We start from the raw sequence: 13,990 nt of genomic DNA on the forward strand, positions 1-13,990 counted from the left end.
TTATTAAACAGTATTATTAATAACTATGGCATCTTATTATTAATATTGTCTTTATCTCCAATATGTAAAAAAATAAAATAAAATAGGGATAGGGTTATAACAGGGATATAAAACTTTTCTCATCATTTCCAATCTATAATAGTGTTGACGCAGTAAAGGATTGAAAAAAAAAAAATTCAGGGCCAAAAAATATCTTCAAAAACAGTCCTCACTTTGTACCCAGATGTACATACAAGGTGTAAAGGTGTTTACAGTTCATAGAAACAAACCAATTCAATGAAATTGCTTCTCAAGTAAACTTGAACAAACAATTGCTTTAGCCATCTGATGGTACGCCATCATTATTTGGAAAGTTGGCTGTGTTTACATTTTTTTTATTAGTTCAGAAACAATCTTTCCATGAAAGGCTGTTCCCAGATTGTTCCTAGAAGTATTTTCCATCTTTTGCCTAGTATTTTTTAAAACGTATGGCCAGTGTGAAAGACTAAGATGAAATGAACTAAAATGTGTATAGCTACATCAGCATTATGATCATTCACAAGACAGTTGTTTTCTCAATGGTGTTTCAACCAGCAACTTACTTCTATCTAATGTGCATGGCCAGTCTAAGAACTGAAAGATACAATTTATCATGATGTATAACAAGAGCTATTTGTTTACATTTTTAAAATATATAAATGTTAATTAATACCAATGCAGTAAATTTCAACAGTGTAGTGTATCACATAGCTGTACTGCAAGTCAAAATCAACCGGACTTATTGACGAATCGTTCATCCAAGTGGAATTCCTTAGTTCCAATCAGTGGTAAAAACAGTTCCACCAGCACAAATACCCAAAAGGGAATTAATCTTATTTCAATCACCAAGGTGCCATAACCCTTATCGATATAAATGATATAAAACCTGTCCGACTCTTGAAGCTACTTACATGATTGTTGAAACATTTTTAGTGTTTGTAAATCATGTCCAGTATATTTTGACTTGAATCATTTAAAATCTACACTATTATAAATATCAGTATTAGATTTTACAAATTGCTGTTTTCCTTAGCTGATCCACCATACTCTGCTTCTACAAGCAGACATTTCACAGTAGGTTTATAATTTCTTTAAACTGAATACTTTCTCAACACAGAATTTGCTGAAAGTAATACAATGAGTATATTACTAAAGAACGTTTAAGGACCCGTGCATTTTCGTATCTGTAAGATCCATTTATTCATATATTTATACAAAAAGGGGATGAGATCTCTAATTTTCAGGATTGTTTCTCCTCTTACTTGTTTCACTATATGGATCCTCCTTTAGATATTAAAAGACGTACTGGTGAGTGAATCTTCTGAAAAATCAGCTGGCCTTTCAATTCCTAAACTGTTCTGCAAAAATAAAAACTGCACTACTGGTTGCTAATTGGTTTTCTGTTAGTTTTGATAAATGAAGCCCAGTGTCTAAGGAGAAGTTGTAATAAAAGGAAGAAAAAAAACTTATTGGACAACTTATTTTATATTTTAGACTTCAATTTCACAAAATTTTAACTTCTTTACAATAACATAGCCAAGAGTACCAGTAATGCTCAGGCACCAACTTAAGATGTACAACTTCATCCATATGATACAATAGGAGGCATAAAGTTCCATTTTACCAAGACCCAGTGAACATTTTTGAAGTGAATAAATCATTATGTAATTGGCTTCAGACACAATGAAAATGTAATTGTAACTGAAATCTGATTTTAAAAGCTGTAGTAAATTTTAATATGTAGGTATTTTGTCAACATGTTATTATTTTCTTTTTACTGTTCAACAGTATGTTACAAACCAGAGACATTTACTTAGACACTGCAAATCTGGATTTGATGCAAATGAATGGACAATAAAGTCATTTTGTGTCTTGTAACCTTTTATCGACATGGCAATCACATGGCTTAATAAATTAAGAAAAATAATCTCGATTTGCTGATCAAAATACACATTTGTTTCAACGTTTTATTACACTTTTTATCCATTTCACAGTTAATATCTATTTACAAGTTCTTTGATTGTTTAACTTTGAGGCAGCAGATAGTTACACACCCACAGAAATTGAAAATGGCACACTGTCCTAAAACTGGTTGACTAGTGATGAATGACTATTTATCTACATTATTCTACATCAGATAAAGACACTGGATGTTAAAAAAACAAAAAATGGATTTAATAAAATTTAGGAAAAAGGATGATTGCCATCAATGTGCAATTTAGTTCAGCACAAGCAAACCACATTAGATGCCTAATTATTTCTATATAACAGATTTCTCAGCCACAAACAATAGAGTAGAAAAAGTGGCTCCATATCTCCAATAACCAAGTCTACAGCATCCCTCCAAGGAGATGGTCAGGCATTAGTCATGGTTATAAGACTGATAAATGATCCTGATATCTGACTTTGGCATGTGACTACATGATCTCTGATGGTTATCATGACAGGGATAAGTAACACACGTCAGGGATCAGATTCGGTTTTCAGTCCTAAAGCTAATGCAATACTGTTCGCAGACTATGGGCTGAGGATATCCTAAAATGGTCTCCATACTAGTCTAGTTTTGCCTGTAACCAATCAGAATCATGATATGAGCAGCCGTTTTGAAAGTATAATCGCCCAATCAAATAGTAACTGATGTTCACACAGCTTTCCAGAGTTCCAGTATAAAAAACATTAGTTTCTTGAGAAATGTGTGTGCGCTTTTAATACATTTCTTTCTATATGACATAGAATTGCTTATGTACAAGCACATACACTTAATAATGCCCAACCCTAGAGGGACATACACATGAGAAAAAATAAAGAAACAATTATTCTGCATTTCTTCAAGATATGATAAATTCATGACAGACATGAAAATAAAGCTTTGATAGAAATTCAGCAGCAATCTTAAATCACTTTAATATTATGGCTGAGATTCACAAAGAGTTGGTATGGAAAACGACTCTATACATTGGCAGTCAGGGATTCTTACTGGCATTTATTATAGTTACATAAACTACTGACACAACGAAGAACTGAAGTGATTGAGAATGTTGGTTCCATGTAAGGGAGATGACATTAGGTATCAATTACCCATTAGGATGATAAACTGAATTCAATAACTAATAAAACAAGTAGAAGGATCAGGTATTCTTTGGTTATTACCACAAAAGCCTGATAACCAGAGTTTGATTTCCCTTAGGCCTCATGCACACAAACGTATTTTGTTTCCGTGTCTGTCCCGTAGCCCCGCAAAAAAAATAAAACATGTCCTATTCTTGTCCGTTTTAGGCATTTTTACAATGGATCTGCAAAAAAAAACGGACGGCATACAGATGTCATCAGTTTTTTTTGTGGATCCGCAATTTGCAGACTGCAAAACACATACGGTCGTGTGCATGTAGCCTTATTCTGAATAATGCAGAGAATTATAGAAAAACTGGCTTCCAGTGATAACCACGATATACACGTGTAGTCATTACAGTTCATTATCGTATAAGAACTGTGGAGGGAATTTATCACTTGTGATGGTTTTGGTCCAAATTTATGAGCGCACAGTAATAATATATGTGGCCCAGGTGCAATGTGGTATATGTCTAAACCAGACTGGCGTGGAGATTTTTAAATGTCACACATCATCAATGAGACTTAACGGTGTTCTAATCTGAAATCCTGACCTACTTTTCACAACTTCTCAAAGTAGCGAGGCTCATCAAATGTCACCAAAAATATGCACCAAATGTCACACCTGGGCATCACTTACGACATTTTTACGCCACAAAACTGGTGTAGCAGACTTGATAAATGTCCCTGTTTGTTTATCAAGTATAATTGTGGTGGAAGGAGAACATATTCTACGACGCATAGCTATATTCTCATAATTTAGTCAGCTTTTTCTACAAACAGGTCATTACCTACAACTCAACTCCACTTAAAAAATTTATGTTTTGGCATATTGCTAAAATACGCCATGCCCGACCGATTGAAAGCACAGTAACACCCCAAGTAGGAAGAGTACAAAGAACTGCAATTTAGCTCTATTCAAGTGATATGGGCTAAGACACCAGACCCGGAGCAGTCCTGTACAGACAACAAAGAATCTAAAGCAGCTGTTTGCTCTTTCAGCCTAGTAATCTTACCATTACTTAATATATTGCAACAAACCCCTTTAGATAGTTCATGGTACAGGAACTTTCCTGAAAACTATGTTAAAACCCTTAAAGTGACACTGCCATCAAAAATGTTTTATAACAAATTAATGCTAAATATGTGATTTTTTAATATTTTTTTATAGATGGATGCTTTTCTATGTTTTGAACTCACTCCGTTTTGAAATCACTCCATGTATTCTACTTCCTGTCCTGCTTTGTTTGGACTTTTAACATGGCAAACAGCCTAAATTGACCATTCACTCCAATTGGAGAGGGAAGGGGATGAGTAACTCAATTAGAGCATGATACATTAAAGGGCCCTTTACCTGGGCCGAAAATCTTAAAGATAATTGCTAACAAGCGTTCATAGGAACGCTCGTTAGCAATTATGTGGTGGAGTAAATGTACCGCTGATTACCCGATTAACGAGCAAAATGCTCATTCATTGGGTAATCTGATCATTTGTGCAGATATAAAAAAAAAAATGTTGGTGCTGTGTAAAGACAATCTGCTGTTGGCAAATAACGAGAACGAGTCAGTACGGGCAAGAGCGTTGGGATTAGCAATCGCTCCTCCCCCTACTCTGAAGGAGATCGCTGCATGTAATAGCATTGGCTTTCTTCACCAAAGAGCAGCAGATGAATGCTTCCTTCTCGATAATCTGCTGCTCTGTCGTCCCATGTAGCTTTACCCTGTACCTTTGTCGTCCCATGGACCTTTATACTGGTAAGTGAAATGCTCTTCTGTGGGCTTCTTTATCTAGGGCTGTTATCCCAATTCTCCATCTGCTATTATTAATGAGGATTAATGCGGCAATAACATATTTCCCTGAAACTGAATTGATTACCTATCTATATAGGAGTTTTATCTCTGTGCTGACTGCTACAGAAGGACATTTTGTATTTCATTTTCATTGGCATGATACTGACGAAATGAAAAACAGACATATATTATAATATTAATATATGAATAAAATTTTTTTTAAAACTGTTCTGATGGAGGAGTCACTTTAACTTAACAGGGGAAACTTTGTATTTTACATTACTAATGAAAATGTTAACTTGGTTTCTTCATTAAGAAGAAACAAAGGATGTGTGCCCAGTTTCTCTTTTAGAGGTGGTACTGCCTGTCAAGAAGTGCACATGTACAAGGTTGTCATAGCTGACTATTGATCAGATTATCACTTTATGTACAAGGTTGTCATAGCTGACTATTGATCAGATTATCACTTTATGTACAAGGTTGTCATAGCTGACTATTGATCAGATTATCACATTATGAAAGTGATTTAAAGCTTAGGATATTCACGTAAAAATGAGCCTCAATGAAGTTACATATTATGAGTAAAGTTACTGTTCTGCTCCTCAGAAAATGTGCCACCCATTTAATCTTAATATATTTGCATTTAATTCTACTATATTATGAATGTTTATAAAAAAATAAACTTAAATATGAAACAACAAAAATAAAAATTAAAATCTTCAATATATGCTCTCTAGGCTGCAACATTTTCCAAATGAAATAACAAAAACTATTTCAGGAAATAAAAAACTCTGATAATAATACACTATTTATGCACAATTTGCATTACAGCCAGTACATGAATGCACCATTCATTCTGATGTTTGAGTATTCTATTTATTTTTTACTTTTACATATAAATAAAAAAAACAGATGACCATCTGTCTGTATCTTATTCTTATGAGAATCTCCCATTTTATGTTGGTTTCTTACAAATGCATAGAAACTCTTGTGACAGAGACCTCCAAACCCATCACCCCTCAAATACAGTAATCAATAAAAAGATTAGAAGATGCCAATTCTGAAAATGTTATTTTTACTGACTTGCATTCCCTTGCTGTGTACTGCGCTCTAATGCATAGAGAGAACTTCTAGGACTCCATCATTATCCTGTGCATGGGAAGATACAAATTACAGATTTGGAATCAGCGTCTTTTAATCAATTTACCGACTACTGTAATTTAAGGGATTTTAATCATCACCTATCCAAAAGAATCATTTGGACCTTCTGTGATGATTTAAAGTATTTGACTATGGTGTCATGGGGAATAATATGAAGTAAGGATAAAAACATTGGCCCATATTTAAGAACATAAGTGCACTAAGATGTTGCTATAAAGTATGAGAAGAATCCACTGTGTCTAGCTCGCCAAGGGGATGTTTCTTACCAGAAAAGTGGTGTGGCTTAAGATGAAAGGCGTGTGACCTAAGATTTACCTCATTTCTGGTGCAAAGAAATCCAACCAGTTGTTGATAACCACTCGCCAGATTTATTACACAATAACATTATTCAATACTCTCAATTTTTTTTAAATATATTTTTTTCAGACCATCAATTATCCTAATTTGATAGGATAACTTCCTCAGGCAATCAGTTATCCTATATCTTGTAGTAAATTATGTTCAAAAGATTATTAAGCGTGCTGGATATCCTTACTGTATCAGTTAGGTTGGTGCCTTATTTTAAGTGTAATCCTGAGTGCTGTTATCTCCGTTTGTACTAAACCAAATGTATTCAGCATAAGCCACTGATACATTTGGTATATGTTTAGACAGCTTGGGTTTACACCACTCTACAGGATGGGTAAATCTACCCTATTGTGTATTATAGTGAGATGCAGTATATGACATACAGTTTAGTCTTAATGGAGCTCATTAATAAGATATGTCATTAAGAGCAAGACCAGTCTTATGTTATACACGCCTGCACTTGTTTTTTTTAAGAATACCTATGTGTGCAAGGGGAGGGGGGATATTGTTTGTGTGTGTGGGGTTATTATTCAGCTTAATCACTTCACTCAGGTGGATAAAGTTTATAATGGACAACAAATAAGCATATGGGGAAAGCGCAGGTGACACATCAATGTCATGGTAAAGTACACAAAAAAACATATACTCAATCATAACCCACATATTGTATAAGGAGGACGAATCATGTTATTTCCATACCCTTTTTTTTTCCCCTATTACTGGTGACCATATGCTGAATGATTTTCCCAGTTAAACAATATAGGAGGAGGATGGAGAGTGCTATTGAATAATTTGCTTCACACAGTAATGCAAAACAGTTTTAGTAGTAGTTGATTTATATAATATGCAACATTTGTCTAGATTTCAGCAGAATAAGCTAATGAAAATCCTGCCAAGTGCGTAAGCACCTCGAAGTGATAAATACTAATGTACATAAAGTGTACAGAAAAAGTTATTTCAAGTTTTGTGTTTCAGTGCACATTGATATAAATATAAAGGTATGGCTCCTAAAATAAGGAATAAACCTAGGAGTAAAAAGGGTGATTGCTCATAATTGCTTATACCAGTTAAAGGCGTTGTATGGTATTAGAAAAAAAACAGAGCCAGTTGTTTTTTTTTTATTATTGATTAACATGTATTTTGGGCTAAAAGCATTTTGCAGATTGGCTTCTGCAACGTCTATTTTTCATAATACATAGAAGCTGCAGAATGCCATATTGTGATAAATCCATCAGACAGCTCCTCTGACCGCTAATTCTCCTGTTGCACCTTAGCTCTCTTGAACAAACATCTAAGCAGATATATGCCTAAGTCAAAGTTCAAGTTGGTTCAGGAGAGGTCAAAGAAGGGTAGGAGAACAAGCCACCAGACAGTTGGAGAGATTTATCACAGGACAACTTTCTACTGTTGCTAACTACTGTAAAACATAGAAACTGCAGGAGCCAAATGGTGCAAATGTTTTAATAAAAACTATGACAAAAAAAACCCAAAATACATGTAAATGAAAATGGCTTAGAAGGTGTCCATGGCCTTTAGATTGTGCTGAGCACCAGATACAAGCCAAGGCAAAGGTGGATTGGCCATAGACCCTACAGGAAAATTTTCAGATGGGCTGATGCCCAGGGGGCCACCCGAGCCCTCCTCATGGCTGCTGGCCAGGTACATAACGATCTGATGCTCTCAGTATTAATAAGGCTAGGAGCATCAGGTACTTATGCACATAGCCAGCAGCCACCCTTCTGAATTAATCTGTGTCAGGGTGATGTAGCAATATTTTATGCTGCACTGTGGTATTTGGTTTTGCTGGGGCTGTATTTTGTGCAGCGCTACGGTATTGCTGGCCCCATCTACTTCTGTTGTCCCTGCCATATTTGTGTTGCCTTGCCTACCAACATGGGGCCACTTTTATTACATTTTTTCTAGGGCCCGTTAAAGTTCCCTTTCCCCACCGGAGCCAAGGTAACTAGTGGCTCAATTTGTGGGGGGAAAATCATAGAGACCCTTTGTTACAAATCTCCTATAGTCCCTTTATGCCAAGTAACTTATTAAATATCTGTTGCCAAATTTTAATACACCAGAAAGATTATTCTTGTAAACCTGATTAGTGATCAGGATTACTTAAACTGGACATATAAGGCACAGCATTCTTTCATTGTCAACTTTTAGACAAAAAATTAACCATAAGTAGAGGATGGTGATTAATTTGACTGTAGATGATGCTTTCTCCCATATTATGTGGACTGACATAGACTAGTATAGAAAAGAACAGGATTATGATATGACTCCATACAGATAATAGTTATAATAGTTTTGTGAATAGCAATATCAGAGACCCCAATGCCAAATTCAGTGGTCACTTTTTGTCAATTCTGCTTATATTTCAGCACATATATTTTCCTGTTTCTTTAGGCATGTTGCCCCATTTCAACTTGCCATATAATACTGATGGTGCATACAGATCATCAGATTTAACAGCCTGATCTATAATGTGGGGCGAAGAGCAGTGCTCCTATGTTCTAATCTACTGTAGGTGGATCAGTTGATCAAAGGAACTATGATGTAATAAAGGAATGCAATACTGTGTTTCAGGCTCTATAAAATCAATACTGGATCTTTAAACAAACCATATAGAGCTCTAAAAGTTTAAATTAAGGTACTAATTAAAATAACTCATTATGATACACTTGAAAAACATTGAAATGATCAGAAAAAGTTGGCATATTTTATTCTGTAAAGTGTTTTATTATAACATGTCATGTATGTTGTATCACTTTATGCTATTATTTGTAATAATTCCATACCAAATTAAATAAATGTATAGTATAACTATAATAACTAAGCATTCTCCCAACTGTGGAAACATAACTGAATTTATACTCCATGTTATGAGTATTGACTGGGAAATGCTTCTAAATCTTCTAAAGGGGTTCTACTATGCCTTATATACAGTATATTTTATTAATAGTAAACAAGCTGCAGATCAGCAAACCAAATAAGCAAAATCTAGAACATAAAAGTTAAATACGTTTTTAACTTGGAAAAGAAAATCACAAAAAAAGTTTTAAAAAATTCCAAAGTAAAAAAAAAAACATTGTACAACTTTGTACATTACAAAAAAAGTGCAATTTCCTTTTACATTTTGAGCCAATCTTTGACAAAAATATTAATGTTACCACATTGTATATTGTTAAAATATAGTAAAGATCTATACAATAAATAATTCTGATAGCTGCTATTTATTAAAACGCCAACCACCCTGATATCCTCCCTTTAGCAATATACTTTTTATCACAAGGTCAAGTGGTCTCTAGGATTACAATTCTATTAGTGCATCTGTTAACTAAAACAACTGAACTTATAAAAAAAACAAAAAAAAACAAAACATATGACACGGCTTGTTTTCCTTTAAACACACACAAACATTCTACTTGGCTCTAACTTCAGGTCAGTGTGGAACCTTATATAACTATTAAGTAACTGGACCTGATGCTGTATTCGCAAAACTTGCTGAATAAGGTTGGAAAAGCTTAATCCCATTTATTGGACTGATCTAAATATTTTGTTTGGTACTTCTGAGATGGTTCCATAACATTGCACTACAGGCATTCATAAATTGCAATTCTGTTAAAGCGGTTGGCCCATCTCGCATTTTAGTGGCATATCGCTAGGAGTGCGGGTCCAAGAGTTAGGACCCGCATCTATGTCTAGAACAGGGCCCCAAAGTGAAGGAGAGCGCACCGTGCATGTGCAGCGAGCTCTCCATTCACTTCTATTGGAGTTCTGAAAGCAGCTGAGTGAGCGTGTCTGGCTATTTCCAGAACTCACATAGAAGTGAATACAGAGTGCACAGTGCAAGTTTAGCAAAGGGCAATGGAGGGTCGCCATGCTTGAGCGATGTGCCCTTGTTTACTTTGGGGGCCTCATTCTAGAGTTAAGTGTGGGTTCCAGAGGTGGGACCCGCACCTATCGGACCAACCACTTTACAGGGGTTGTCTTATCTCAGACAATGGGGACATAATGCTTGGATATGCAACCATTGTCTTATAGATGCAGGTCCCACCACTAGGACCCACGCCTATCTTTTAAATGTAGCCCTGCAAAGTGCTCTCCCTATAGAAGTGAATGGGAGCGCTGTCCCAATAGAAGTGAATTGGAGCGCACAACGCATGACCGGCCACCTGTCCCATTCACTTCTATGGGCCCGAAGAAAATAGCTGAGCCAGCGCTTGGCTATTTTCGGCAGCCCCATAGAAATGGAGGGCAGCTCTGCATGCACAGTGCGCCCTATACTGCTTTCAGGGCTCAGTTCTTGATATAGGTACGGGTCCCAGCGATATGATATTGCCTAAGATAAGATAAACAACCGCTAACATTGGCACCTTACAGCCAGCTCCCTTTGTTTTGTGCATGGCATCTATCCAATTTATTGGAGTCATTTCTTGATTCTTCAATGTCCAAGCCAACTTTCAGTTCAGCTAGGTTACCCCAGATCCAACTAGAATATATTATATGCTGCACAGTTTTGTAGCACAAAATGGCTATTTTATCAATTTTATATACATTAAAACATTCTTTATCAGTTTATCCCTTTTCTACTCTACACATTTCTTCACAGACAGACATCAAACAGCAATGTTATAGGCAAAATAGAATTGTTTTAAAGGTTATTTATTTAGAACCTTTACCCTAAAACCTATAAAAAATTTCATTATAGTTAGTATTGTCAATAAGCCTTCTATTCAAAAATCTGTATGAACTTTGCAGGCCTAGATCCAGCTCACCATTCTGTTACTAATGGTGAGCTCTCTTGTATACTGTTGAATGGAGAACAATTGACTCTTGTGCTATTTTGTTAGCATGGTTTGGTTTGAAGATATTTATTGAAACCGTTATCTACTTAAGCATTGAGTTGTTACATCACATCGAACATAGCTCAAAGTTTAAACAGAAATTTGGATCCTGTTTATCATTATAATAATGTTGACTTTAAAGGGGATGTCTTGGGACATAAAATGTTATTTGGATCTTTTGCTAATGGAAATTTATTGAAAGTACAAATACACTTTTATTGACAAAATCAAGTCCTGAATGCAGAAGTGGAGCTCCCTGGACCAGGAGAGGGGTGTGTGAAATTGGTATATTGGTGTCGATTTCATAATTAAACAGTATACTAGTATAGTAAGTTTAATTAATTTGTAAAAATCCAAATGCATATTTATGTCCCTGGAGATCCTCTTTAGTGCCAAAGATGTCTTATACCTGGCACTAAATAATCTGGAGCTTACTCGCTAGTTATGGCTTTCTTACAGATGTCACACAAAGACATGCTAAAGGTACCTATTTAAACCTCCAATGTGAGATCTGGTTTTGGATATTTCTACAAATTTTACATACATCAGGGTCAACATGAAGGAGTAAATATCTCATTGACAGATGGCGCATAATCATTTCTCTTGATGTCCTTGTGTATGAGCAGCGCATACTATCCTTTTCTTAGTAATGGTCAATGCTTCTAAGAGCACTTCAATGAGCTCTTATCTCATACAAACAGCTCATCTAAACCCAAAGGGCTTGTCCTTTCTGGACATTTATGCCATATCAAAAGGATTTGCCATAAATGTCCGATAGGTGCGGGTCCCACCTCTAGGACCTGTTCCTCTCTCATGAATGTTGCCCCCACTGTGAATGGAGAGAAAGCTGTGCAAGAGCAGCTTTATCCATTCACTTTTATGGAACTTCCAAAAACAGCCAAGCATTCTCTCCATAAAGGTGGAAGGAGGAAAGGTTGCGCATGCACAGTGTGTCCTGTTATAAAGATAGGAGCGGGTTCCAAAGATGGGACCACAACTATATTATGGCATATCCTATCCATACACCATAATCATTCAGCCCTTTAATGTTATGTTCATAGTGACACAGTGAACTGAATGTTTTGGCACAACATCCTTTTTGTAAAAATTTGTTGACACAAATATGATACATTACAACAATCTCCACCTTAAGCAAAGAAAATAAAAATATATATCTCAACTAGTAATGAGAAAATATAACAAGGCATCTGCTGGCAATTTCACTATTATAATTTCAACTTAGAAAAATATGTTTAAATTAATTTGAAGCACGTTGTAAATTGTTGCTGAAGCTGAAATTACAAATTATATTTGTAAAACTGAAATCAACAACGTGTAGATGAACAGGAGGCCATACAGTGGGAAAAGTTGAGGTAGTATTTATCATGTTTGCATGTGTAGAGCTGTATAATCTTAACTGACCATCAAAGATCAAACCAGCAACATGCTTATTTTATTCTGGAACCTATGGATTACACTTGTAGTAGTCCCTTTTATATTTATTTAGGACTCATGTTCAAAGGCATCGTAACCTTCCACATGAAGTGTTTTGATACCCACTTATTAGACTTGGTACTGTGCAAAGAACAGGAAAATGCATATGAATGCTTTCATGCTTTGTCACCATGCAATTTTCTGTTCAGGGCTGCAATTATGTGACATCTGCAATGACATTTATCATTTAATGCACACAAAGAGTTTTCATGTATTATGTTAACAAGTAGTTAAATTGGCATATTTCTGTGTAACTCCAATGCACATAAATATATTAGTTTCTTGGTACAGCTTTACCAAATAAAAGTATAAAACCCTCCAGTGTATGACATTTTCAATGCATGAAATTTAAGGTGTTCATTTTCTGGTTCGGTAAGATGCCCTTGTGCATAAGTCCATAAGGGTTACTTTCAATAGTTCAAAAGTTTGCTATCGAGTATGTTCCCATTTAGCCATGTATGAAATATGTAATTACTGTGCACACGAGAATGCCAGAAGAATTACATTTGCTGGTGGGGGAAGGTTGGCGGATTGGGAAACTCCCATTTGTGCATTAATATGTAAAACCGAAAGTCTGACAACCAATGTTTAGAATGGGTGTAGATAAGGGGGAGGCAATGTATTGCTGTCTCCTGTGCTTTAATATTAAGACCTCTAAATGTGAAATCCATTTACTCAGGGTAGCCAGATAATTAAAGAGGTTTGCCAGAAGTTATGACCACACAAAACTGCTGACAGCACTATATGGGCAACGGAGACTAAGGCAAACCCATTCCTCATGTAATGGTAAAGCCGGTTGCATGCCAGAAAAATTAAAAGTTTTAATCACTCAAGAGTCAGTCCCTTCATGTTCAGTGCTCTGGGCTCTCTCTCCCATTCCCTTCTGCTCTAAAGATGCCCATGTATATTCAATAGCTGTCAGCCAAACTATCGTTCAGCCAACAGTTATCTCTCCTGACTCCTTCCCTGCTTCCCCATACACATTTGACTCGGCCAAACGTACGTGTTTATTCTATGGGGAGAGCGGAGAAAGATGCTGCCAGACACCTCTGGCAGAACCTTATCTCCCGGAAAATCAAAAGGATCAAGTAAAAATCATGTCGGGAGCTCCCCACACAAATTAGTGTGTTGGCTGACAAAAGAATAAAGACCAGAAGGGAGGGGCTAGGAAACATGTAGTCCAGAGAGCCCATGGCACTGCACATAAAGGGACTGCCTCCT

At 36.0% G+C, this 13,990-nt stretch overlaps 1 long non-coding RNA gene across 1 annotated transcript; it reads left to right on the forward strand.

Annotated features, from left to right (window-relative positions):
* The first annotated feature begins 5,108 nt into the window (after nt 1-5,108).
* On the forward strand, nt 5,109-9,845 carry LOC120998712. The gene is made up of 2 exons (XR_005778469.1): nt 5,109-5,305; nt 5,351-9,845. It is a non-coding gene; the product is annotated as an uncharacterized LOC120998712 (long non-coding RNA).
* Nucleotides 9,846-13,990: the final 4,145 nt, after the last annotated feature.

Source organism: Bufo bufo, chromosome 4 (genome assembly GCF_905171765.1).
Source record: "Bufo bufo chromosome 4, aBufBuf1.1, whole genome shotgun sequence".
NCBI lineage: Eukaryota > Metazoa > Chordata > Amphibia > Anura > Bufonidae > Bufo > Bufo bufo.